Here is a 26,449-nt window from a genome sequence, read left to right on the forward strand (position 1 = left end):
TATCTCTTTTTAATCTTATATCATTTTCATTAATGTATGTGTTTAGAAATGTGAGTTATTAAATTTGTAATTGGGAAGATCATTTGGAATAGCCCTGTACTTTACGCATTTTTTCCAGTGTGATATCGTATCAATTTTCCTTCCTTAAATGCAGTACCTGTATTTTTACAACCGACCAATATATATTTGCATCAGAGGCGTAATCTGGGGAGGGCAAGGGGGTCCAATTGCTCCCCTGAGTTTGCAAATCACATGCTTTTTAGTAATGTGTATACTAATATAATAACAAAAAACGTGAAATTCTTATATCGATGGTCAAGCTCCCCCACCCCCACCCTAGCAAAATCTGAAATGACAATACTCCGCAACTCTTTCAGTTTAGGAGTGGACTGGAACTTTGCGAGGTTGCCGTGAAAAACGGGATAAATTTAACATGGGATTTTTAAAATTTTGCATGATATCACATCCTACACTGCTCATTTGGAGGAAATCGTAAAGTAAGTTTATACATTTAACTATAGTATTCAAATTCTTGAAGTATTCATAAAGTATGTGTGTGTAATTTGCACAAAATTAGTAATATATTTTTTTTAATCTCCCATAAGGAAATCAGGATTCACCACTAAACTCCACTCTGCTTTTTAGAGAAAGTAATTAGAATTAGCAATTGAGGTGCATACCTTCATAATCTCTGTTTCGTCTTTAATCAATTTATAATTTTCTTATTTCTTATTAATTATTTTCTACAAAGAAAATGCTAATTAAATTAAAGAGTGCACATTCTCCTAGTAATTAATAATGTTTAAAAAGTTCAGCATCTTCCCGTTAGATGACTCCGTTTAAAAAATGCAACCGGTCTTCTGTGACCGGATAACCTCAAGGTTTCATCTACCCATTGGTTCTTCAGCCCTGCACCCGCTATGAGCAAAGAACAAGTTTATGTCATTCATATCGTTCAGTCTGTTTCCGAATTTGCTCGGTGTAAAGATTGTGGTTGGAAAGTTTAGTGAAGAGAGCTGATTTTGTTTTATTTCGGAATAGAATGCCCACCATTATGCTCGTTAGGCCGAGGGAGACGGATGATTAAGGCAAGTGAGTGATGATGGAAGGATTGGTGGAATGGTATTGTGGGAGGAAACGAGAGTACTCCGACAAAGCCCACAGACACGCGATGTTATCCACCACAAACTTTCTTAGACAGGGATTGAACCTGGGACCCCACGCACAAGAGGTAAACGCTCTATCACTGAGCCACCGTGCCCGCACTACAGACCTGCATTAAAAGACGTATGAACAGAATAATAACTTTAGTAAAAAAGTAAAAGAAATGCCCGAAAATCAGCTTTGACGAACTTGAAAAACTTAGAACTATACAAATAGGATTAAATGTATCTTAAATATACATTATAATAGTAGATATTCATTTGTTTATTATCAAAAATGCCTACGTTTTCTGATGTGTAGATATGTCATCATATTCGTTGCTATCATGATTTCCATTTAAGTTATTCGTTTATGAAATGATTTCTTTATTCCTATAGTCGCTCTAAAGTAAAAAAATAGTAATACGTCTTACACATTAGCTAGTTCTTGAGTGCTAATTACAGACGTAATAGAAAAGTAAATACAGTGTAGCAATACGTCTTTGTATGCGTGATTTTTTAAAAAAAATATATATAGTACTTTCTTACGTTGGAAGCGATATGTTTACCAATCCAATACGTCCAGTTATAGTAAAGGTTGAAAGTAGAAAATCGAAGTGACGTCAACGCGTAAAACCTGCTGTACGTGATTTCTTTCTCTTTCCAAGTTGAGTGTAACGAAAAGTTGATTGTGTTTACCTATATGCTATTTAAACTCCAATTGTCAATACAGCCTTTGTTACTGCTCAGTAAACTGTAATGTTATCCTATTTGAGATTGTAGAGAATGCATTTTTCCAATGTGTCTCTATGTACACGTATGTATAAGAAAAGTAAAGGCTTAAAAAAAAGTGCACATTCTCTAGGAGTGTAAGTAGCATCTCAATTGAGATTTTGCTAAGGGGAGGAAGACGAGATTGTCCATAAGCAGGAAAGTTTCACGTTATTTTGTTACTGTATTAGCACACAATTTATTAGAAAAGAAATATCTGTTCCTCAAGCTCAGAGTGGGAGGGGGACAATTACTATCACCCTATCCTCGCCAAATGACGCAACTGAGTATCAGGGGCGGATCCAGGCCTGACTTCTGAGGGGGGGCGTTGGGTTGTAATACTGCTACTTGGAGCTACTTTTAAGAGCTTCAAACTCTGGGATGGGTTTTATTCATATATGAAATAAGACAGTTTCCTCTTCTGCGGGGAGGCGATTGCCTCGATCGCACACCCTGGATCCGCCCCTGCTGAGTATAAGCATTTTGAATGTCATTACAATATATATATATATATATATATATATATATATATATATATATATATATATATATATATATATATATATATATATATATATATATATATATATATATATATTTCTATTAATCTATTCTCTTCGACATTTTAGTAGCGTAGTCGCTAACGCTCTCACTTTTGATGCGAGCGGTCCCGGGTTCAATTCCTGGTGGGGCACTCGGTCGAAAAAGTGTAAAAAGCTTTTTCAGGCCAGCCATTCTGAATAGGTTTTCCTCAATCACACTAGGCAAATGTCAGGGTGGTATCTAACATATACGTTCCAGGTTGCTCCCTTACATTTGCCCGGATTAGGAGGGGAGCTTAAGGCAAAAACTAAATAAATTAATTAATTAATTAAAAATAAAAATTAAATAAAAAATGGCCAAACCCTGCACTTTGTGTTAAAAAGGTGCCACTCGGATATGTTGTTCCCCTGATCCCAACTAAGCAGGAATCGAAGTGGCCCCACTCCGATAGGTGACCAGAATCCAATATGGCGGCTATCAAAGATGGCCGCCTCTGGGAATTCATAATGTTGGTTTTAGAGGCCTATATCTCCTTAACTAATTGTCCAATCTTCACGATCCGAAACTAAACAACGTAGAAGATAACAGGGTCTAATAAATTAGCAAACGTTTTTACCTGACACTGAAATTAACACCTACAGAAATTATTTAATTTTGAACTTTGCATTTCTTATGATGGAGTTTACACATATTTTTAAAAATAAATAAACGGCTGGGATTATCAAAACAGATGTTGAATTACTTTTTAAAGAGTGACGCACAGCCACACATCACGCAGGTAAATGCCAAACGACGCCTCGCTTGGTGTAAGGAGCGTAAACATTGGACGATTGAACAGTGGAAAAACGATGTGTGGTGTGACGAATCACGGTACACAATGTGTCGATCCGATGGCAGGTTGTGTGTATGGCGAATGCCCGGTGAACGTCATCTGTCAGCGTGTGTAGTGTCAACAGTAAAATTTGGAGGTGGTGGTGTTATGGTGCGGTCGTGTTTTTCTTGGAGGGGGCTTGCACCGGTTGTTGTTTTGCGCGGCACTCTCACAGCGCAGACCTACATTGATGTTTTAAGCATCTTCTTGCTTCCCACTGTTAAAGAGCAATTCGGGGATGGCGATTGCATCTTTCAACATAATCGAGCACCTGTTCATACTGCACGGCCTGTGGCGGAGTGGTTACACGACCATAATATCCCTGTAATGGACTGGCCTGCACAGTGTCCTGACGTTAATCATATAGAACACCTTTAGGATGTTTTGGAACGCCGACTTCGTGCGAGGCCTCACCGACCTACATCGATACCTCTCCTCAGTTCAGCACTCCGTTAAGAATGGGCTGCTATTCCCCAAGAAACCTTCCACCACATGATTGAAAGTATGCCTGCGAGAGTGGAAGCTGTCATCAAGGCTAAGGGTGGGCCAACACCATATTGAATTCCAGCAGTACCGATGGAGGGCGCCACGAACTTGTAAGTCATTTTCAGCCAAGTGTCCGGATACTTTTGATCACATAGTAGTTTGCTCGACCTACGGCCTCGCATTTCTTATCTATCGCACTTTGCATCAAAAGTGAATTTCGTGAACTTGCTCTTCATATTTCCTGAATCTCCCCATCCGGGGGCTTCGCCCCCACACACTGTGTTTGCTCAGACTACGGCCTCGCACCTCTTGGACCCATAATTCTATCGTTGCTTTTCCTATTTTAACCTTCTACAAGATAAGATTTTGTGCCCCAAGAAAACGCCATTTAAATAACATGGGAATTTCTTAATCCCCCTTTAGACCCCTAAAAACTTAAAAATATTCACTTTTGGCAATTTTCCTGTCGGTTAGTCCTGGAAGGCTACAATCATGCCAAATTTCATCATTGTAATCATGCCGGAAGTACCTAAACATTTTGGGGTGTAGAAAACGTCCCATATGAATAACATGGAAAAGATTTTTTAGTTCCCTATAAAACCACTCTAAAGTTGGATTTTTTAAAAATTTTTTACTGATTTACTTAGGTAGTGCTAACGATTTTCAAGTTCTTATTCCAATTCTAAGTACCTAAAACATGAGATTATAAGTCCAAAAAAAGCCCATTTAAATAACATGGGGAAATTCTTCATCCAATCTTTAGACTCCCTAAAAATTAAAAATATTCACTTTTGGCAATTTTTCTGTCGGTTAGTTCCGGAAAGCTACAATCATGCCAAATTTTATCATTGTAATCATGCCGGAAGTACCTAAACATTTTGGGGTGTAGAAAACGTCCCATATAAATAACATGGGAAAGATTTTTCAGTTTCCTATAAAACCACCCTAAACCTAAAGTTGGATTTTTTATTTTTACTGATTTACTTAGGTAGTGCAAATGGAAACGTACAAACATACCGCATTTCAAGTTTTTATTCCAATTCCAAGTACCTAAAACATGAGGTTATAGGTCCAGAAAAAGGACAATTTAAATAACATGGGGAAATTCTTCGTCTTCTCTTTAGTCCCCTTAAAAATTAAAAATATTCACTTTTGGCAATTTTCCTGTCGGTTAGTCCTGAAAGGCTACAAACACGCCAAATTTCATCATTGTAATCATGCCGGAAGTACCTAAACATTTTGGGGTGTAGAAAACGTCCCATATGAATAACATGGAAAAGATTTTTTAGTTCCCTATAAAACCACTCTAAAGTTGGATTTTTTTTTAAAATTTTTACTGATTTACTTAGGTAGTGCTAACGATTTTCAAGTTTTTATTCCAATTCTAAGTACCTAAAACATGAGATTATAAGTCCAAAAAAAGCCCATTTAAATAACATGGGGAAATTCTTCATCCAATCTTTAGACTCCCTAAAAATTAAAAATATTCACTTTTGGCAATTTTTCTGTCGGTTAGTTCCGGAAAGCTACAACCATGCCAAATTTAATCATTGTAGCCCTACAGGAAGTGCTCAATGTCAGCTCATATCTATCTATCTATCTATCTACCTATCTATCTATCTATCTATCTATCTATCTATCTATCTATCTATCTATATATATATATATATATATATATATATATATATATATATATATATATATATATATATATATATATATATATCCTAACTATAAATACGGGGGGTCCGTGACATGAACTACTGTTGTCACCAGGAGCTCGATCATTCTAAACTATTTTACTGCCCACATAAAATGAGGACAATAAAATCAGGATATGTTAGTAACTATTTTAATATCAAACTATGGAGAAATCTCTAGTAAAATAATATAAAACGTATTGAAAAAGATTATACAATACGCGTATTAACGTCCTTCTTCTGTTTATTCAAATATAACAATTTTCCTTTCATTATGACCTCAACTATTATAAAAAAGTACATACCCACTATTATAAAAAGTACATATTCAATAATATCTTGTAAAACATTTTACAATATCTGCGTTCCTTTCTCTGTTGAATCAAATGTTAACAGAACTTTCTTTCCACATAATTTTTTGATTTTATTACTCCATCAACTACTGTCTGCTCCAAATGACAGGTTAAAGGAGCAGTAGAAAATTGTTTTTGGAATAATATATTTGATACTGCAAGGATGCGATGACGAAAAATTATTATAAAAAATGTCTACGCTGTTACACAACGGCACTATGCTTTCGAAAGCTTCGAATTTCCCTGACTAGTACCAGAAATTCTGAGAATTCCGCAACTTTTCTAGAAATCTCAAATTCCCTGACTCTTCCAGGATATCTCGCTCACTTCGGCATCATGTACTGCAAGTAATACAAATCTCCTCATGAGAAAGAGTAAAAAAAGCTTTATGTGGTTTATTTTTAACGCTGATCCTTCTTTTTCTCATTTCATTTTGTTTCATCCTTTCTTAATTTTGTCATTTCCGGTCTCGAAGGGGGGAGGGGTCCGTACCCCCCCTGGCTACGTGCCTGCTCTAAGCTAGGAATGATTTTACCTGATGACAAGAGATAACGCCATACGCAGATAACACTATAGCACGGCCAACAAGAGATGGTCTCTGACGTTTCTTACCACATGCGGTGGGACATTGCAGCCCCTACTTTGATACCAGTGTTACCAACCACGATCACTCTGTCTTAAACCATTAATTAAATTGCCACTACAGTTGCACCGAAGAAAACCTTAACACGCGAGTAGTGGCAATGTCACTGCGAGCTGTCAGAGACGTTCTCTCACTGGACGCACTATAGTTAACAAAGGTTTTGTTACATAAAAGAAAATACCTGTTCTTAAAGGAACTTTTTGCGCTGAATTCGAATATGCACTCGGTTTTTCTCCATCACGTACAATTTTCCCGTAACGTAGGTGGGAGTGCAAAAAGTGGATTTTTAAAGACATCCTACAACCCAACTCTTTGTATTTCTGTATAATGTCCTGTACGATTTCTGTGTAACTCTCAGCTTTGTTATTGCCCAGAAAGTTGCGCACAACACACTTAAATGCTGTCCAGGCAGCTAGCTCAGCACTGTTTAACTTGCTGTCAAAGCTATCATCAAGCATTAATTTCCTAATTTGGGGACCAATAAACACTCCCGCTGAAATCTTAGCATCACTCAGGTTAGGGAACTTATCTCGCAAATACTTGAAACCTTCACCAGATGTGTCCATGGCTTTGACAAAGTTTTTCATAAGTCCTAACTTGATATGAAGTGGCGGTAGTAATATCTTATTAGGATCTACCAAAGGAGCGTATTTGACGTTGCATTCTCCAGGTACGTAATTCACTCTAGGTTCCCATTCCTTCACTTCATAATGTTTGTCATCAGCTCGGCTATCCCATAAACATAAAAAACATTGGTACTTCGTGTAACCGCACTGCAGTCCTAATAAAATATCAACTACCTTGAGATCACAACATATTTGCCAACAATGGTCCTTGTAATTTATAAGATTTAGCAATTTTGACATGGTGTCATAGGATTCGTTAATCTTCACTGAGTGCGCAAGTGGTATAGAAGGTTTTTTATTTCCATTATGTAAAAGGACAGCTTTAAGGCTGACCTTTGACGCGTCGATAAATAACCTCCATTCTTCTGGAACGTAAGGAATTCCTAGCTCCGCCATCAACCCATTTATATCCGTACATACGCACACATTATCTTGCATTGAGAAATAGCTTGAAAATTGAATATGCCTTTTCCTGTACACTGATATGTTCGTTTCTGCATCCAATAAGTTCCACTGCTGGAGCCTTGATCCCAGAAGTTCCGCCTCTTGTTTTGTCAGGTGCAAATCACGGACTAGGTCATTAAGTTCACATTGCCGGATGAAATGTGGCTCGCGAACACAGTCAGGGATGAACGTTGGGTCCTTGGATGTACATGTTGATGTCGATGGTTCATCAAGGTCATGATCATCATCAGAGTCTTTTGGCCATATCTCTTCCGAGTTGGTAGGGGGCTCGGGAAGTGGAAGTTCGTTTGCATTCTGTTACATTTGATAACAAATATTGATAACCATTTCATGAACAAAACGAAAAAACTTGGAGAATTGTATATATATGTATTAAGATATACATATACTGTACCTTTAAAAAAATATACGTTGGAAGTACATTCTATTTTTATACACGTTTCTAATTTAGAGAGAGCAATACAAGTGTGTTGTTGACTATTGTAAATATTCATTTTTATGTCTGTGTTTGTAGTAATAAAGCAAATCGTTTTCACCCCAACTCAGGAGATCTGAAAGCATTACTATCAGGTGCAATAAACAGTGCACACAGTATACATACAAATATATTTATTTCTCTAGAAAGAACAAAGCGATTTTTACGAAACTTTTAGGGTTTATTAAATATAAATCAAGGTATACTTAGGTATAATTTCTATGTTACTATATGTAAGGGGACAGGAGCTAGGGGAATAAAATATCTGAAAAGGGGAAATTTTTGAGGGATTTTCCCGAAAATCAATCTGTTACGGGAAAACTGTACGTGATGGAGAGAAACCGAGTGCATATTCGAATTCAGCGCAAAAAGTTCCTTTAAGATCAGGTGATTTTTCTCATGTAACAAACAAAAAGTTTAAATTTGTTAACTAGTGTAATTAGCGAACGATGCGAAAGCTTAATAAGGGGAAAAATACGTTCATCTGTGCTGCCAACAAAAATTGTCATAAGATAAAAGTATATAAAGGTAATATAGAATTCCAGTTTTTATCTTTATTTAAAGGTTGAGTCTATTTTTTTGTGCTCACAGACATATAAAGAAGATCGAAACAGCCTAATAAAATCTCTGTAAAGATGTGTGTGAATGAGAGTTTAATATCTATGCAAAGGTAACACCGTAGCACACACGAACAGTACAGGAAGACAGGAAGAAAGAAGCTTGAAGAAGATAACAGAATTGTGCAAAACATTTATCCTTATGATCAATTACAATATTCCACCGAAATCAAGAAGAAACCTGAGGTGATCAACACAGACACCTGCGCCTACACCAACATCAAATACCTATGAAGTCCTTTCAAATCTACAGATGACACAGAAAAGGCTACGACTCCAAACACTGAACTTGAGGAGGATGAGAAAATAGATGATACGATGGCTACCTCAGACGTGACCAAAACTTGGATATATTTGGTCTAGGAATTAATTCGTGCGGGTGGACAAGAGATGGCGCAACGAACGGAGCGTCCCACAGTTCCGTGTATCCACACATGTGTTGCAAACCCCTGTCATCGCGTATCGTTCGTAGTATAGGGCAGTGGATTAAAACGTCAACAACACCAGTTTGTAGTTAAGTGAACATGGCGCAATTTGTGCCTGATAAAGTGTTTTAGCGGGGTGTCCTGCTGCATTACTTTAACACGCAGAAAAGTGCGACTGAAATTCATCGTATTTTGGTGGAAGTGTATGGTGACCATGCTCTAGCTGAGCGAACGTGTCAGAAGTGGTTTGCACGGTTTAGAAGTGGTGATTTCGGCTTGGCAGACCAAGAGCGAGCTGGACAGCCAAAAAAATTTCAAGACGAAGAATTGACAGCATTGCTCGAGCAGGATTCGTGTCAAACGCAGGAACAACTTGCAGCAGCATTAGGCATTGATCAAACAACAGTCTCCAAACGCTTGAAAGCCTTGGACGACAATTAATGCGTTTGAAGCAAGCTCTGGCCAGAACACGACCAGAATGGGAGAACAGATATGATAAACTTATTGTTCAACATGATAACGCTCGCCCACATGTCGCAAAACCGGTCAAAACCTATTTAGAAAATGTCGGATGGGAAGTTTTACCCCACCCGCCGTATTCACCAGACGTTGCTCCTTCGGACTACTACTTGTTCGATTGCATGAACAACGATTTGATTGGACAGCGGTTTACTTCTTCAGAAGATATCGAAACATGGGTCTCTGACTGGATCGCTTCCAAGGATGAGGACTTCTTTCGCCACGGAATCCGTACATTGCCTGACAGATGGGCGAAAGTGGTGGCTAGCGATGGACAATATTTTTCGTATTTTGTGTTTGTACTACAGCTTCAATGTGTGCGTACCAACCGCACGAATTAATTCCTACACCAAATACATGTGATTGCCCTCCTACCCAGGGCTATGAATTACAACAATTAATAACTGCATATTGCAACAGAAGTTAACTTTACTATTCGTGAAAGGATACATAAAAAAATTAAGTGCGAGCTTCAGAAACATTACAAAGTTGTGCAAAACATCTCTTCTCACCATCAACTACAATATGCCACCGAAATCAAGAAGAAAACAGACCAAATCAGTTATTCGCCACCTTCCAATTGATACTAGCATGGAAGGCATCACAATAACACTCAGCGAGAAGGATTACTCAATGTTTTCCGTTTCACAAATGGGAACCAAGAATTGTGAAGGCGGGAAAGGGAAAGTTCCCATTCCATTATTCTTGATTACATTGAAAAAGACACTACACACTACGATGATCATCAAAGAAAACTTACTGGTACACATGAAAGTTCGCATAGTACTTCTACAGAAGAAACATTACCTGCAATGCGTCAAGTGCCAAAGATTTGGACATTCGCAAACAACTTGCCAAGCTTTGTCTCGGCGCGTTAAGTGTGCCGGCTCTCATTGGATGTACCAATGGGAAAAGAAGACCAGAAACACCCTAGCGAAATGTGTCAACTGTAAAGGTGATCATCCCGCTAATTATTCTGGGTGTCCGCGAATGCAACAAATTCTACAAGCAGAAAGGAACATGAACAATCTCACGTTCGGCACCTCTTCAAGACACCATTGCTACATCCGCTTCAAGATCTGAGCGTACAATATCACGCACTATCGCAGCTTCAACACCGAAGACGTCTCCTGATGATAATTCATCCTCTGAAGACATCATCCAAACAAAGAAATTTCTTCAAGTTCTGAAGGATTTAAACCTGACCAACATGGTCAGGTGGAGTATTTGTGCTACATGGATCAGAAACATGGATATTACGTCAGAAAAATGAAAAGCAACTAGAAGCTTTTGAAATGTGGGTGTGGAGGAGAATGGAAAGAATTAGCTGGGTCGAGCGGAAAATGAATGAAAGGGTAGAAATGGTGGGGGAGAAAAGAACAATTTTAGTAAGAAGAGGAAGAGAAATTGGTTGGGACATTGGGTAAGAAGGAACTTATCATAAGGGAGTGCTAGGGAATATGGTGGCAGGAAAAAGAGGGAGAGGACGAAGGAAACTACAATTAATGGACGATATCAAAACAGAGAACTCGTACGTGAAGACGAAGATGCTAGCGGAAGACCTTGGAGCATGGAAGCTTCTCAGTTGTAGTAAGTGACCTGCTAATAATGGCAGAATACCTATGATGATGATGAACATACATAGTACACACGCTACGCACTTACATGCCAAAGCTGAAAGCAGCCCCAGATCTGTTCAGCAAATTCACCATCCTCACGGATTTCTTCTCTGAACTACTATTACCGTAGAATCAGGAAGCGTTTTCAGCACTTCAGTGTTTGTAGAATGCATTTTTCTTGTTTTGTTTATATGGCCATGTATTTTTGCAATTTTGTGTTGTAAACAGCCAAAATCGAACAATGAATGAATCTTGTTACCCATCTCCCAATTCAAACTACAAATAAATAATGATTTTTTTTCTTTTGGTAAAATCACTTCAACATTTTACATTTCAGCACCAGAATATAGGAACGCAAATACATATAAAATCCTCGTTTATATAATGTGAAACGCCCGTTAAAGAAGACCTACCAACGAACGATCTTCCGAAAGAGCTCTTCTTCATGGTAAATAGACAGATTGAACTGCCTATTGACCGTGTGAAAGTGAGCACATGATAACATTTACGCGTAACTACCTATCGCATTTCTTTCCTTTTCTTCACTGGAAAGAACCGTTGAATAAAAACAAGGGAGCAAATAAAATCCGCTTGTTTGAATATTCCCAAAATTTACGAAGTGCTTCTCTATTTTATCGTCTGGTGGCACTAGTGTCGACCTTAATAGCCAAATGGTAGAAATATGAAATAAGAGAAAAGGGGATTGTTATCTAAAGCCTTGTTTGAATTGAATCAAGGGCTTCTTTGCCAAATGTTTTCATACTTGCTCCTTAGGGACCCTTTAAATCGAGGGATGACAAATCCACCACCTTCCCCCTTTTCCGTTTCAGGTTCTGCCGTACTCCTTCCACTTCCACCAATAGAAGGGCTGACTATAGCTACTTCTCTTTCGCATTCAATTCCAACCGTCGCCTGCCGAGAATGAGTCTATATAGACAGATGGAGGGAGATATTTATTGTGTAAACTAAACCAGAACCAACCACTCGACAAAATGGTGACCAATTGAATAAAGTTGCTGTGTTGCTCCAGAAAGGAGTCAAATCTCAGTTGATACCGACAGATTTCAATTGGATTATTTGCATATTAATCTACTGGGAGGAAGATTCTGTTTCTTTTTTTATTGTTTATATAGAGCAATTAGAATGCTTGATTCTCCCTTTCAATTCCGAGAAAAGTAAATGTCTCCTTCTCCCAACCTCCAATGTCTGTTTTCAATGGCTCAAAGGATTAGTGAAGTAATGTCTATTCCTACAAGAGCTGGTTGCTCCACATGCAGTTGTGCAGACATTCCTAATCTAATAAGAGGCGATAGGAATTAAGGTAGCTATATCGTTCTCATAAAGAGAACACGTAACAATCTAAATTTCATTAGAACATTTTATGACTCTTAAAGAGGGAAAAAGAACTTTTTAGAACATTGTTCGAGAATAAATTGAATTTTGACAGACGTAATGGCGGGTATGGAGGAAGGAAAAATAAGTAGATGAAGAATAAGATTATAATTGATGGTGTTCAAAAGATTATGAAGGTGAACCAAAGGTCCATATATACTTCCAAATTTGCCACAAGTGACTTATTCTTTACAGCTTAATTAGCTTCGCTTAGCTTTTTTAAAGCATAGTTTAGGTAGCTTCTCTCATCTTATTTTTGGATAAGGGGGCCGCGGTGGCTCAGTGGTAGAGCGTTCACCTCTGGTGCTTGGGGTCCTGGGTTCGATCCCAGCCCCCGCCAAGTGAACTTTGTGGTGGACAAACACCGTGTGCGTGGGTTTTCTCGGGGTTCTCCCGTTTCCTCCCACTTTCTTCATTCCACCATTTCATTTATTACTCATCATCACCGTCTCCTTTAGCCTAACCGGCATAACCGTGGGACGTAAAACTCAAAGATTTCATTTCATTTTTTATTTTTGGGTAGCGTAAAGTGCCTCGCTTAGCATATTTTTGCATAATTATGGTAGCTTCATTAATTTATTTTAGCTTAGCTTAAGTAATCTTGCTTAACTTAGTTTGGCATTGCTTAAATATCTTCAGTTTTAGACACAACTCCCTAAGCTTATTTTGCCATAGCATAGGTAGTTTTCTCAGCTTGCTTTGGCATAGCTTAATTGTATCCTTACTTAGATATATTTTAGCACAGCACACATAGCCTCGCTTAACTTAATTTCTTATATTTTAGGTATCTTAGCTTACCTTATTTTCTCATAGCTCAAGTAATTTCGCGTAGCTTATTTTAGCATAGTTTAGCTTAGTTAAATTAAAGTTAGCTTTGTTTAGATGGCTAAGATTTGCTAATATTGCCTAGTGGTAGTTTAAATATAGATAAATTTGCTTACAATTGCTTAAGATGATTTACAAGTGTTCAACTGAGTTTAAGTTAACTTAGGTTCACTTAAATTTGTTAACCTTACTTTGGATAGCTTAACCGAATTTATTTTCACATAGTGTTGTAATAGTTTACAAAGGAAATCTTTTAGATTTGCATCCGTATAAGCTAAATGAAATGAAAGTAAATGATTATCAAAGAATTGACGGAATGAGAGTGTGAGGAAACTTTAAAAAAAAAAAAAACACGATGTTGTCCACCACCCATTTTCATGGTCTGGGATCGGACCACGCATCAGATGTGAGGTGAGTCAATGAAAAATTGACCCATGACCCGCTGACTCATCACTCCACCGTGACCCACGACCCACTGAACCTCTACCCACCATAACCCACTTTGAACATGACCCACCATGACCCACCACCCACCGTGACCCACTCTCACTCATCACTCCTCAAAACTTATCTTCATCAACTCTTACCCATGATCCACGCCCTCTTCTCTACTGACTAAAGAGTTTACACTTGTAATAAAACAAGGCTGTGAAATTATCACTAGAGACCGGATGTTAGGCAAAATGCCTACTCTTTAATATTAAAGATATGATCAAAAATAATATTTTAAAGTTTATATGGCGGGTTATAGTTTCAATTTAAGAAAATTTTATTTAGCCTCTTTTGCCTATTTCGCCCATTCTGCCTAAATAATTGCTTTAGTGCCTAATATTGTCTATTCTAAGTATTTTCTTCAAAATAGGGCTTTATTGGGGAAAAATATATAATTTAGTACTTCAATAAAGGATTCTGCCTCTTCCGAAAAATATAAGTGCTGTTTGTAGTGATAAGATCGTAAAATTTTGGACTACTAAGTGTACTGACAAAGTGCTATAAAACTTTGGACTGCTGTGTGTACTGATAAAGTGTATAAAATTTGGACTGCTGTGTGAAGTGATAAAGTGCTGTAGATAATGTATACCTACTTACCAAATATATATGGAATACATGTCAAGTTTCGCTTATATACAAACGCTACCCATATATATAGTAAAAGAAAATATTAACAAACACGTAAGGGTCATGTTTCTATGTTCTTTGAACATTGTCTGTGACTTGATTTCATTTTTAAATTTATTTATCTTCATTATTTCGAGTTACATTTCAGTGCTTATTTTTTAAATTTTAAGTGCCTATTTCTCTGCCTATTTTCCAGGTTTTTAGTGCCTGAACATCCGGTCTCTAATTATCACTAATTGGAGTTTGAATTTCTACGGTCAATCGCTCAAACACCACTTTGTTACAATAACGGTGGATCTGACCTTTACGATACAAAACGGTAAAGTGTTTGTCAGAGCCACATTACAATGAATTTCAATTTAATTATAGTATATAATTATTTCCTTATTGAATTGCATATACTTTTTTTTTGTGGAATATAGGATTAAATTTGAGTCCCAAATCAAGATAAAGTAGGCCAACGTAAAAGAAAAAGTGTAAAATTCGACTGCCTCGAAAGCCAATAAGTAAATTCTGTTCCTATTATTATAATACAATTACAAATGTCAATATTCAAAAGAGAAAGAAGTTCTTTTCCCACTTAGATATACTCATCTCAGATGAGTGAGTAGAAATAAACGAAAAGGTGAGAAAGATGGAGAACTTGAAAGTAAATCGTAGACAAAATCACCAGTGTTCAGAAGATGCTGTCTACAATACACTGAGCAGAGTGGGTCGGTGGGTCTGAGTGGATCACGGTGGGTGGTGGGTCAGAGTGGGTCACGTCTTGTTGACCCACTACCCACTTATAAACCTTGACCCACTTGATCCATGACCCACTGACCCACTCCATCTCTGCGTTCTACCTACCTCCTTTGCGTGTCCACTTGGAGTAGCTTATGAATAGAGACCGAATGTTAGGCAAAACGCCTATTCTTTAGTATTAAAGATATGATCAAAAATAACATTTTAAAGTTTATATAGGGGGTTATAGTTTCGATTTAAGCCAATTTTATTTTGCCTATTTTGCCTATTTCGACCTTTAGTGCCTAAATAATTGCTTTAGTGCCTAATGTTGCCTATTCTATGCATTTTCTTCAAAATAAGCCTTCATTGGGAAAATATATAATTTATATAACATAAATAATACATACATATATACGTATATTAGGTGTTCGTAAACACAAGCACGTGGTGCGGTACAATATTTACACAGGGTGAACTTCAAAGATGAGCACATACTTCCGAGGTGACTAACGATATCAAAAGAAGACAAAAAGTTCTGTTGTAGTTTGTCGAATTCCGTGTCGTGTGCGAGTGATAGTGATGCCAACTTGGAATCGAAAATCGAATCTTGACAATTGGAACGGAACAGATAGATGAGCACATACGTTGGGAGGTAATTCGTGACATGAAAAGAAGACAAAAAGTCCTCTTGAATGTCTCGAATCACCTCCCAAAGTATGTGCACACTTTTATGTCTAGCTCCAATTGGCAAGATTCGATTTTCGATCCCAAGTTGGCCCCCCTGTCACTCGTATACGACGCGGAATTCCAAAACATGCAAGATGACTTTTTGTATTCTTTTGATGTCACGAATCACCTCCCGAAGTATGTGCACATCTTCCAGGTTCACCCAGTATATATGGAATGCATAACAAGCGTCATTTTTATATATACAATAAAAGAAGATATTGACAAAGAAGTATGTTTCTATATTCTTTGAGCATTATTTATGACTTGAATCTATTTTTTAATGGTATTGAGTATTTATCTTCATTATTTCGAGCTACATTTTAGTGCCTATTTTACTGCCTATTTTTTTAATTTTAGTGCCTATTTTCTAGGTTTTTAGTGCCTAAACATCCGGTCTCTACTTATGAAGCTTTGCTTCGCTTAGCTTTTCTTATGTGCCTGACTACAAGCTCAGATAGCCTTGCTTAGCTTATTTTGCCATAGCTTGTGTAGGCTCACTTAGCTTAGTTTGGACTCGATTAGGTAGCTTCGCTTTGCCTGTATGGGATGTAGTGTTACCCACCAGACGAGAAATTTCTCGAGTCTCTTGTACATATTTCACCCGAGCCTTAGACCTCAAACACTGTTTTAGTAATACTTGGTTCATGAAAACTATAAATTAATCAAATGGTATTACGACCATAATGAAGAACACATAAGTATTTAAAGATATGTAAGGTACAGGGCCAGATTCAGAATTGTCTGAAGGGGGGGGGGGCACTAATAACTACCAAAATAACCGATCATACGGAAAATCTTCAAAGTGACATGTGACAGTATTCTTTACCCCAGGCACCGCTGATACATAGAACGGAGGGGGTGGTGTGTATTTTAAAGAGGGCCGCAATTGGAATGGAGAACAAAAATGTCCTTCTCTTCTCCTGCTTTCTGTTTTCTTTCCTACTTTAAAACTGTTATATTTTTTGCTTGGTGAACAGGTCCGTAACCAGCCCGAAAATGTAGGAGGGGTCGGTGAAAGTTAGGGGGGGCCCGATCAAAAATATTATAGTTCATTTGCAAGCCTACTGTGAAAATTTTTGAGGGGGCCAGTAAAAATTTAGGGGGACTCGGCCCCCCTAGACCCCCCTGGATACGGGCCTGTTGGTGAATCCTTTTGCTTCAACCTTCAGAAAATCAACTTAAACTTGGTTTTGCAAAGCTCTACTTTCTTTTAAGCCCCAAACGGAAACATGATGGCAGAAAGTTTCGGAATTTGTTGCTATCTTCACTGCTAGCTTATCATTTTAGATAGTGTATATTTACAACGAAGAGGGGGGTGCAGGTGCACCTTTGCACCCCCCTAAATCCGGCCCTGGTAAGTCATTACACAATATACTACAATAATAAATATAGTTTGAATATTCTTATAACACACACCTTTCGTAGACTTCTCGAGACTCAAAAATATTCTGATAACTTTTAAATGAAATTAAGAAAAATAATCAGAGCTTAAATTTTATTCATAAATTTACAAAACGAGACAAGAAAAGCTCTCCTAAAGTCGAAACGGGACAAGACAACATTCTTCGAGAATCGAGAGGCGACGAGAAAACCTTATTTCTCGTCTATTCTCGTGGACAACGGTTAGGTAGCCTTATAGTTTGTTTTAGCATAGCTTCGCTAGCTAACTTCACTCAAGAACACTAACGTAAACCAAAGTAAACATAAGGTTTCCCCTAAGGTATACTCAACTACCTCACTTAGCTAGCTTATTAAGATCTAGTACCCTCTAATCAAACCTGTGCGAAACTAAACTGAACTTGCCGAAGCTATCCTGAAATAAGGTAATTTGAACAATGCTAACCTAAGCCATTATAAACTGACCACACTTAACTTACAGTATACTAACGCCATAAAATTGTAATATTGATGTGACGGTCTTCTTAATCGTTTTAATGTCTTTTTGTTCCTGTGCCCGAACTAATCCAAACAATCAAAACTCAAATGTATTATGAAGAAAATATTGTGTTTAGTATCTGCTTCTCCACAATCTAGAAATCAAATTGCATCATAGGATAAAAATAAAGACACACATGACAAAGATTTCCTATAAGAAAAATGTTGGGAAAAAATGAAAATACATATTAAACGTAAAATTTCATACCATTTTTGCTAGGCCTATATGGCGGATACATTAACTGCTCCTGTGAAACACTTTTCCATGCCATAACTTAATGTGTAGTCACTAGTTCAATTTTATTTTAGACATCGAAACAAGACAACACGTTTCGTTGACGTGATCAGATACAACACATAATACAGACGACATTTGCTTAAATTATTCTTACGTGCAGGTAACTTATGCTTGTAATTCCTTTAACAAATAAAATCCCATAGAAAATTCATTCAAATTCTTTATTCTCATGTTTGTATGTGACATCTTTGAACACTTAACCCTTACGCGTTAATAGTATCTTGTAACAATGCGGCCATATTTTCTTTTATCAGTAATAAGTAAGTGTGTTTAGTGACCTCGAGTTGTTCGACGTATATTTCTGTTGCATTAAAATTCAAATCAAGTGCTAAAATTGCAAAGAAATGCATTGAATTGAGTTGATTTTGAGTTTAACGACGATTTCAGCAGCGATGCTATACGAGACGGGACCTACTGATTAACGTGGAATCGGAACCACATGAACTCCCGCCGGGAATCGAAACCGGGTCTCACACGCAAAAGGAGCGTACCCTAACCGCTTAGCCACCGAGGAGCTCTGCAAAGAAATGCACTATAAAATATTATATATACAGGGTGTATCAAAACAACACCGACAACGTTCGGAAGGTGATTCCTGACACCAAGATCCAAGATTTTTGATACCTGGGTGCACAAATGCTTCTTTTCGGACGTATAGGCTGCCCAAATTACGCCAAAGTGAACTTTAAACGCCCATAGCTCCAAAACCGTGGGACCTACCGTAGTCGGGTCAAGACTTCACTTAGAACTAGTATCTACGCTATCCAAAAATCCATGTTTCAGAATCCCGCGGTACTTTCGTAACAATTTTTATATAGGGGTAGTAGATGAGTACTTCAAATTATATGCCGGTAGTCAAACTCCCTCTATAAAAATTATTGCGTGAGTACCTTAGGATTCTGAAACATGGATTTTTGGATAGCGTACATAATATTAGTTCCTAAACGAAGTCTTGACCGCCTACGGTAGGTCCTATAGTTTTGGAGTTATGGGCCTTTAAGTTCATTATTTTTTATGTTTTCGTCAGCTTATAATTCCGAAAGGAAGCACTAGTGCACCCAAGTTGGTCTATACTTTTTGCCTTATCTTGGTATCAGGAATTATTCTCCAAACGTTGTCGGTGTTGTTTTGAAACACCCTATATATTACAAGTAGTGTGTGCGTAAAAGAGTGTTGTATCATCGTTAAGAGATAATAAACAACAATAATTACATTCTGCTAGTTAACTTTTGGTATACTGTTATTTGCGCTGTAAAATATTCATTTCTGTCGAGTCTCTCAAAAACTACACATGAAAATTTAGCCTCAACTTATCAACAATTGGGATGAATTATTTTTCAACACACAGCTGTAAATTGATATTTCTGTAAAAGAAATATGGGATTATTCTCCTGGCTGAAACAGCACGCTATACACGATCAACTTCCAAATGCTTCGATAGCAAAACATTTTGTCAGTATTTCGGAGTAATTTTACTAAAAACTTGAATGTAATTGAATTAAAGTATTACCGGTACATATTATAATATCCCATAGCGAGGTATTGTTTCTATGTTCATTGAGTATTGAATTCGGTAAGTCATAGGTTTTGTTTGTTAAAAACAAAGAATCGGGCACAGAATAGCGATTAGAGTTTTTAATTCGCAGTCAGAAACTTTCGGATTTGAGTTTGATGGTCGATCCAAAAACTTAGGTTTTCCTAAGTTTTCCTTCAGTTTCACTTTGCGAATTTCGAAATGTTATGGCCAACTTCCTTTCATTTTCTTTTTCATTACCGTTATTATTGTAAATTGTTAATGATTCGACTGTAAATTTTCCTCGTATGGTGCATCTGAAAGCACGCCCGGATTAGTGCCTAACAGTGTTGGGCAAATTTCAATTGAATTAACAATTAACAATTAATCTGTAAATTTAATTGTTAATTGCAATTAACAATTGAAATAAGTAATGGTTAATTGTTAATTGCAGTTGGCCATTAATAAAGGAGAATCAATTGCAATTGATCAATCGATTGAAAGTAATTGCAGTGGAAAGTAATTGCAATTGAATTTTGTAATTCAATTGCAATTGAAATTAATTGGCAATTGATTCAATTGCAATTGATTTCCACAGCAATTACTTTCAATTGATTGATCAATTGCAATTGATTTTCACTGATTAATTTTCAACACTGTAGTTCAGAGAGGGCGTGGGGCAATGTAAACTTTAGCCACGACCAATTGACTCACCACCCGTCGTGACCCACGACTCACCGTGACCCACTGTGACCCACCACCCACCATAAACCATTCTTACCCACTGTGACCCACAGACCCACCAAAACACATTGTCATCAACTCTGACCCATGATTCACGCCCTCTTCTCTACTGACTAAAGAGTTTAAACTTGTAATAAAACAAGCCTATAAAATTATCACTCATCGGAGTTTGAATTTCTACGATCAATCGCTCAAGCACCGCACTAATACAATAACGGCGGATCTGACCTTTCTAATATAAATAAAATAGAGTTTGTTCGTGTGTCTGTCTGTCTGTCTTTGTGCGGCCTGTGGACGAGACGAGTGGACCGAAACTTTTCAAAATTTGGTCACGGGTATAATGAAGAGTTTTCTTTTTTTAATTTCTTACTAGGGGATCTCCAGGGGACGTTTACCGGGATGGACTGGGGACCAGAAAAGTAGACCGAGAGTTGCCAAATTTTGGTCAAAGATACCTTGGTCCAGGTCCCACACCAAGGCAAAGCGTTTTCGACAAAATTCGAACCAGGGGGTCTCAGGGGGGGAAGCGTTTACCGGGACATGTAAAATTAGTAGAAAATGAACGATATCAGTGTCGATTTCATAGTTTTCGCGGTCGCTGAGATCAATGGTGAAACTCCGATCGCATTAACTTCCAAATTCACCGTATTCGGCTCCGGGCCGTGGGTCAACAAGGAGGGGGGGATATCGAAACGTAAAAGTAATCCAAAATGACCGATATTAGTGTCAAATTCATAGTTTTCGCGGTTGCTGATATCAATGGCGACACTACTATTAGCGATGACTTTCAAATTCATCCACCGTTGTATGCGGGCCTTGGGTCACCAGAGGGGGGAATTCCGAAACATGTAAAAATAATCGAAAATGACCGATATTAATGTCAAATCCATACTTTTCGGGATAGCTGAGCTCAATGATGAAACTCAAGACCTCGTTTACTTTCATATTTAGCCCCCATCAGCTAAGAAAGGGGGGCATTATAAAGGGGATCACGAGACATGTAAAAATAATCCACAATGACCGATGTCAAATCCGTAGTTTTCGCGGTGGCTGAGATCAATGGTGATACTTTCATTAGCAATGAATTTCAAATTTAGCCACCATTGTATGCGGGTCGGGAGTTACCGGGGGTGGAGAATTGCGAGACATGTAAAAATAATGGAAAATGACCGATATTAGTGTGAAATCCATAGTTTTCGCTGTCGCTGAGATGAATGATGATACTTCCACAGGCGTTGACTTCCAAATACAGCCCCCACCGGCTGTGGGCCAGAGGCATTGTTTTTTCAAAATTGGAACCTGAGGATTATAGGGACTTTTACCGGCATATGTAAAAAGTAGTAGAAAGTGGCAGATGCTAGTGCCACATTCATAGTTTTCGCGGTATTGGTTGGGGGTTGGTGAGGGCCAGAGGAGATTTTTTCACAATACGAACCAAGGGGGTCTGAGGGGGGGTTCACCGGGACATGTAAAAGTAGTAGAATTTGTGTCGAATCCATATTTATTGGGTTGCTCACACGTATAATGACACCCAAATAGTTTTTACATTGAAATTCAGCCCCCATCGGCCTTCCCAATGAAAATACATGTACGTTGTTGGATATATATTCACACAAAATATATCAAATTTTAGAAATGTTTCTTAATTGTTCTCCCGTTGTTCAGTTTGTTTACATTGATATTTTATCTGATCCGTGCGAAGAACGGGCATAACAGCTAATAGGAAATGGTAAAGTGTTTGTTATGGAACAAATTACAATGAATTCAATTATATAGATAATAATTATAATTATAATTAATAATTATTTCCTTGTTGAATTATAGATACTTTTCAGTGGAAAACTGAATAAAATTTAAAAGTCCCAAATCAACGTAAAGTAGACCAACGTAAAGGAAAAATGTATAAAATTTTTCATATAACTAAGCTTACAAACTTAAATGGAAATTTAGCTTAATTACATGGAAATTTTCTGTGTCGTTTTATGCGCTTATTTCCTCGTTTTCTGCGTCACCGGAAATGGGTCAATGCTATCCTACAAATATGCCGGAACAAATCTTTGAGTTTTACGTCCCACGCTTATGCCGGTTAGGCTAAAGGAGACGGTGATAATGAGAGATGAGTGAAATGGTGGAATGAAGAAAGTGGGAGGAAACGGGAGAACCCCGAGAAAACCCACGAGCACGGTGTTTGTCCACCACAAAGCTCACTTGGCGGGGGCTGGGATCGAACCCGGGACCCCAAGCACCAGAGGTGAACGCTCTACCACTGAGCCACCGCGCCCCCCACTATGGCGGAACAAGTTAATGCTGTTCCGTCAGGAACGATTTCAAGGTCGTTTCCTTCACATCGTCTTGTGCGTGTTTTCTACCGTTTAGTAAGCCTATTTCCACGTTTTGTGAATCAATGGTAGTGAGTCAAAATGGGCATTCAATGTGGGAAGAAAAATGATCCACTTTCCCACCAGTATCGAATTTCAAGGTCGCTTTTCGCATTGTTTAGTGTATGTTTTTACCGTTTCTGCGCATATTTTCACGTTGTGTAGGCCAACGAAAGTGGTTCAAAGACGACCTACAAATATGGCAGAAAAAGACATATTCATTCCACTTTCAAGGTCCATTTTGATCCTCTCCCACTGATGCACAAAGCGACACAAATCATGCATAAAAAATGTGAAGGAAACGACCTCGACATTCGATGGTGACGGAACAGCATTAAGTTATTCCGCTATACTTGTAGGCTATTTTGACCCATTTTCGTTGTCGCACTAAAGTGGAAATAGGAGCACAAAACAGTACAAAGCAGGCACTATACGATGCGAAAGAAACGACCTCCAAATCGATAGTGGCGGAACAATGGCTCTATTTCCTCATACATTGATGGACCATTTTGACGCATTTCTGGTGATGCTCAAAACGTGGAAGTAGGCGAACAGAACGGTACAAAATCCACACTAAACGATGCGAGAAAAACAACCCCGAAATTCGATAGTGGCGGAACAGTGAGCCATTTAACTCCCACTTTAGAGCCCCGTTTAACTCACCTCGGGTGATGCACAACACGAGAAATAGGTGCAGAAAACTTTTTAAAAAAGGCACTAAACGATGCGAAAGAAACGACCTAGAAATTCGATAGTGTCGGAACAATGGGTCATTTTGGTTACACTTTGGAGGCCCATTTTGACACACTTCTGGTGACGAACAAAACGTGGAAATAGGGGCACAAAACGTAACAAAACCGGCACTAGTCAATGCGAAAGGAAGAACCTCGAATTTCGGTAGTGGCGGAGGAGTGAGTCATTTTCGTCACACTTTATAGGCCCATTTTGACACACTTCTGGTGACGCGCAACACGTGGAAATAAGGGCACGAAACGGCACGAAACATTCACTAGTCGATGCGAAAGAAAGGACCACGAAATTTGGTAGTGGCGGAGCAGTAGGTCATTTTTGTCCCACATTCGAAGCCCATTTTGACCGTCTTCCAGTGACGCACAAAACGTCGAAATACGCGCACAAAAGGGTACGCGATGTGAAATTAACGACCTCGAAATTTGATAGTGGCGGAACAGTGGGTCATTTTCGTCCCATCTTGGAAGCCCATTTTGACCCACTTCTGGTGACGCACAAAACGTGGAAATAAGGGCACGAAACGGCACGAAACATTCACTAGTCGATGCGAAAGGAAGAACCTCAAAATTCGGTAGTGGCGGAGCGGTGGGTCATTTTCGTCCCACATTCGAGGCCCATTTTGACCGTCTTCCAGTGACGCACAAAACGTCGAAATAGACGCACAAAAGGGTAAGCGATGTGAAATTAACGACCTCGAGGTTCAATAGTGGCGGAACTCTTGGTCATTTTCGTCCCACCTTGGGGACTCATTTTAACCCACTTCCCATGACGCACAAAACGGAAGTAGACGCACAAAACGGCACAAAACGATGTGAAGGAAACGACCTCGAAATTCATTGGTGGCGGAAGAGCAATAATTTGTTCCGCCATATTTGTAGGCCCATTTTGACCCACTTCCGGTGATGCACAAAATGTGGGAATAGGCGCACAAAGCGACACAAAACACGCACAAAAGATGCAAAACAAAGTACCTCGAAATTCGTTGGTGGTGGAACAAGTTAATGACGCCGTGAGCACCAATATAAGTATATACTATAGTTCTTACCAGGGGGCGCGGTGGGTCAGTGGTAGAGCGTTCACCTCCGGTGCTTGAGGTTCCTGGTTCGATTTCAGCTCGCGCAGTTTGGATTCTGTGGTGGACAAACACCGTGCTCGTGGATTTTCTCGGGGTTCTCCCGTTTCCTCCCACTTCATTTCATTCATTTCCCATCATCACCGGCTTGGTAAAGACGAGTTATCGACTCGGCTCGATTGGAGCCAATGGCTCGAACCAGCTCCGTTGAAACGAGTCCATAGGCTGGGTTCGAACCAGCTTAACTGAGCCAATGGCTCGAACCGGCTCGGTTGGGGTAAGCAATCAGCTCGGTTCGGTTCGGCTCGTGTGAGCCACCGACTCGAGCTGGCTCGGTTGGATGAGCTGTTGGCTCGGCTCACTTCTCGGTTCGGCTCGATAAGTGAATGAGCTGTGAGCGAGCCGCTTGAGTCGTTGACAACCCTAAACCCGGGTCGAGCAGTTTTAAACATGTTTGGCTGGAGTCCCATAACTTCTAACAATTTTTGGCTCGAGCCCGAATACTTGCTCCTCCTGAACTCAAACCAAGAACCTCGTGACCGATGACCTTGCCTCCTGAAGATTTCTTGACTACCGAGATCGACAGTCAACTAATTTTTAGTATTCCGATACAAACCGCCTATATTCCATGTTTATACAGGTACACGGTGTTATAATAATAATTAGTTATAGTAGTAGTAGTAGTATCATTGATAATTATATTGTCTATGTAGGATACTTGAAGATAGTAGTACTTGGAACTACACAAAGTATTTAGCTAGAATTGGCTCGACTCGACTGGAAACTCGATCCGAATTCGAGTCGAGTTGGGGGAAATTTTTCGAGCCGAGGTCTCGAGTCGAACTCAAAGATGTCTGCTTCGAGTCGAGTCGAGTTTTAAAGAAAACTCGCTCGAACTCGCTCGTGCTCATTCCTATTGTATGCATGACGGGCATATAGAGTTCTTTCGAGGGGGATAGAACCATAAACATAATATATTTAAAAAATACTAATTTCACGGCTTTCTTCCCAGGGGGGAAAGGGATGGTAGGTATCCAGCATTTCTTATAAGTACCTTATTTGAAATATGTAAAACAGTAACAAATGGACAATACAATATACACACATCTTCTTATCTTCAGTTTTAATTGCTGATTTCAATTGCAATTAACAATTACAATTAACAATTACAAGTTTCAATTGTCAATTGCAATTAACAATTGAATGTTTCAATTGCACCCTTTGCAATTGACAATTAACAATTAAAAGTTTCAATTGCCTGGTGACCAATTAACAATTAACAATTGACGAAAATTTAATTGCAAATTTTATGATTGAATTCAATTGCAATTGAAATTAATTGTCAATTACAAATTGAAATCAATTGCAATTGATTTTCAGAGCAATTACTTTCAATTGATTGATCAATTGCAATTGATTTCAATTGATTTTGCCCAACACTGGTGCCTAATTTGTAGGCCAGCGCCGTGACTTAGATTTTTTCTGGGGGGAGGGGAGGGCAATCATTAATACGCGTATTTGGGACACCTAGAACATTTTTTTTCTAGTTTTTGGGCTCCCTCTTTCCATCTTTCTCCTATTCTTTAAGGACCCCCCTAGCCTGTCTGCGGGGCCGTTAGTTACTCCCCTGGGACCGTTCCATACATGACAAATTAATTAAGAGAACAATATTGACAAATCTCAAAGCCATACGAATAAATATTATTTCTAGGT

This window comes from Thermobia domestica, chromosome 7, assembly GCF_964235325.1.
Source record: "Thermobia domestica chromosome 7, izTheDome1.hap1.1, whole genome shotgun sequence".
Classification (NCBI taxonomy): Eukaryota; Metazoa; Arthropoda; class Insecta; order Zygentoma; family Lepismatidae; genus Thermobia; species Thermobia domestica.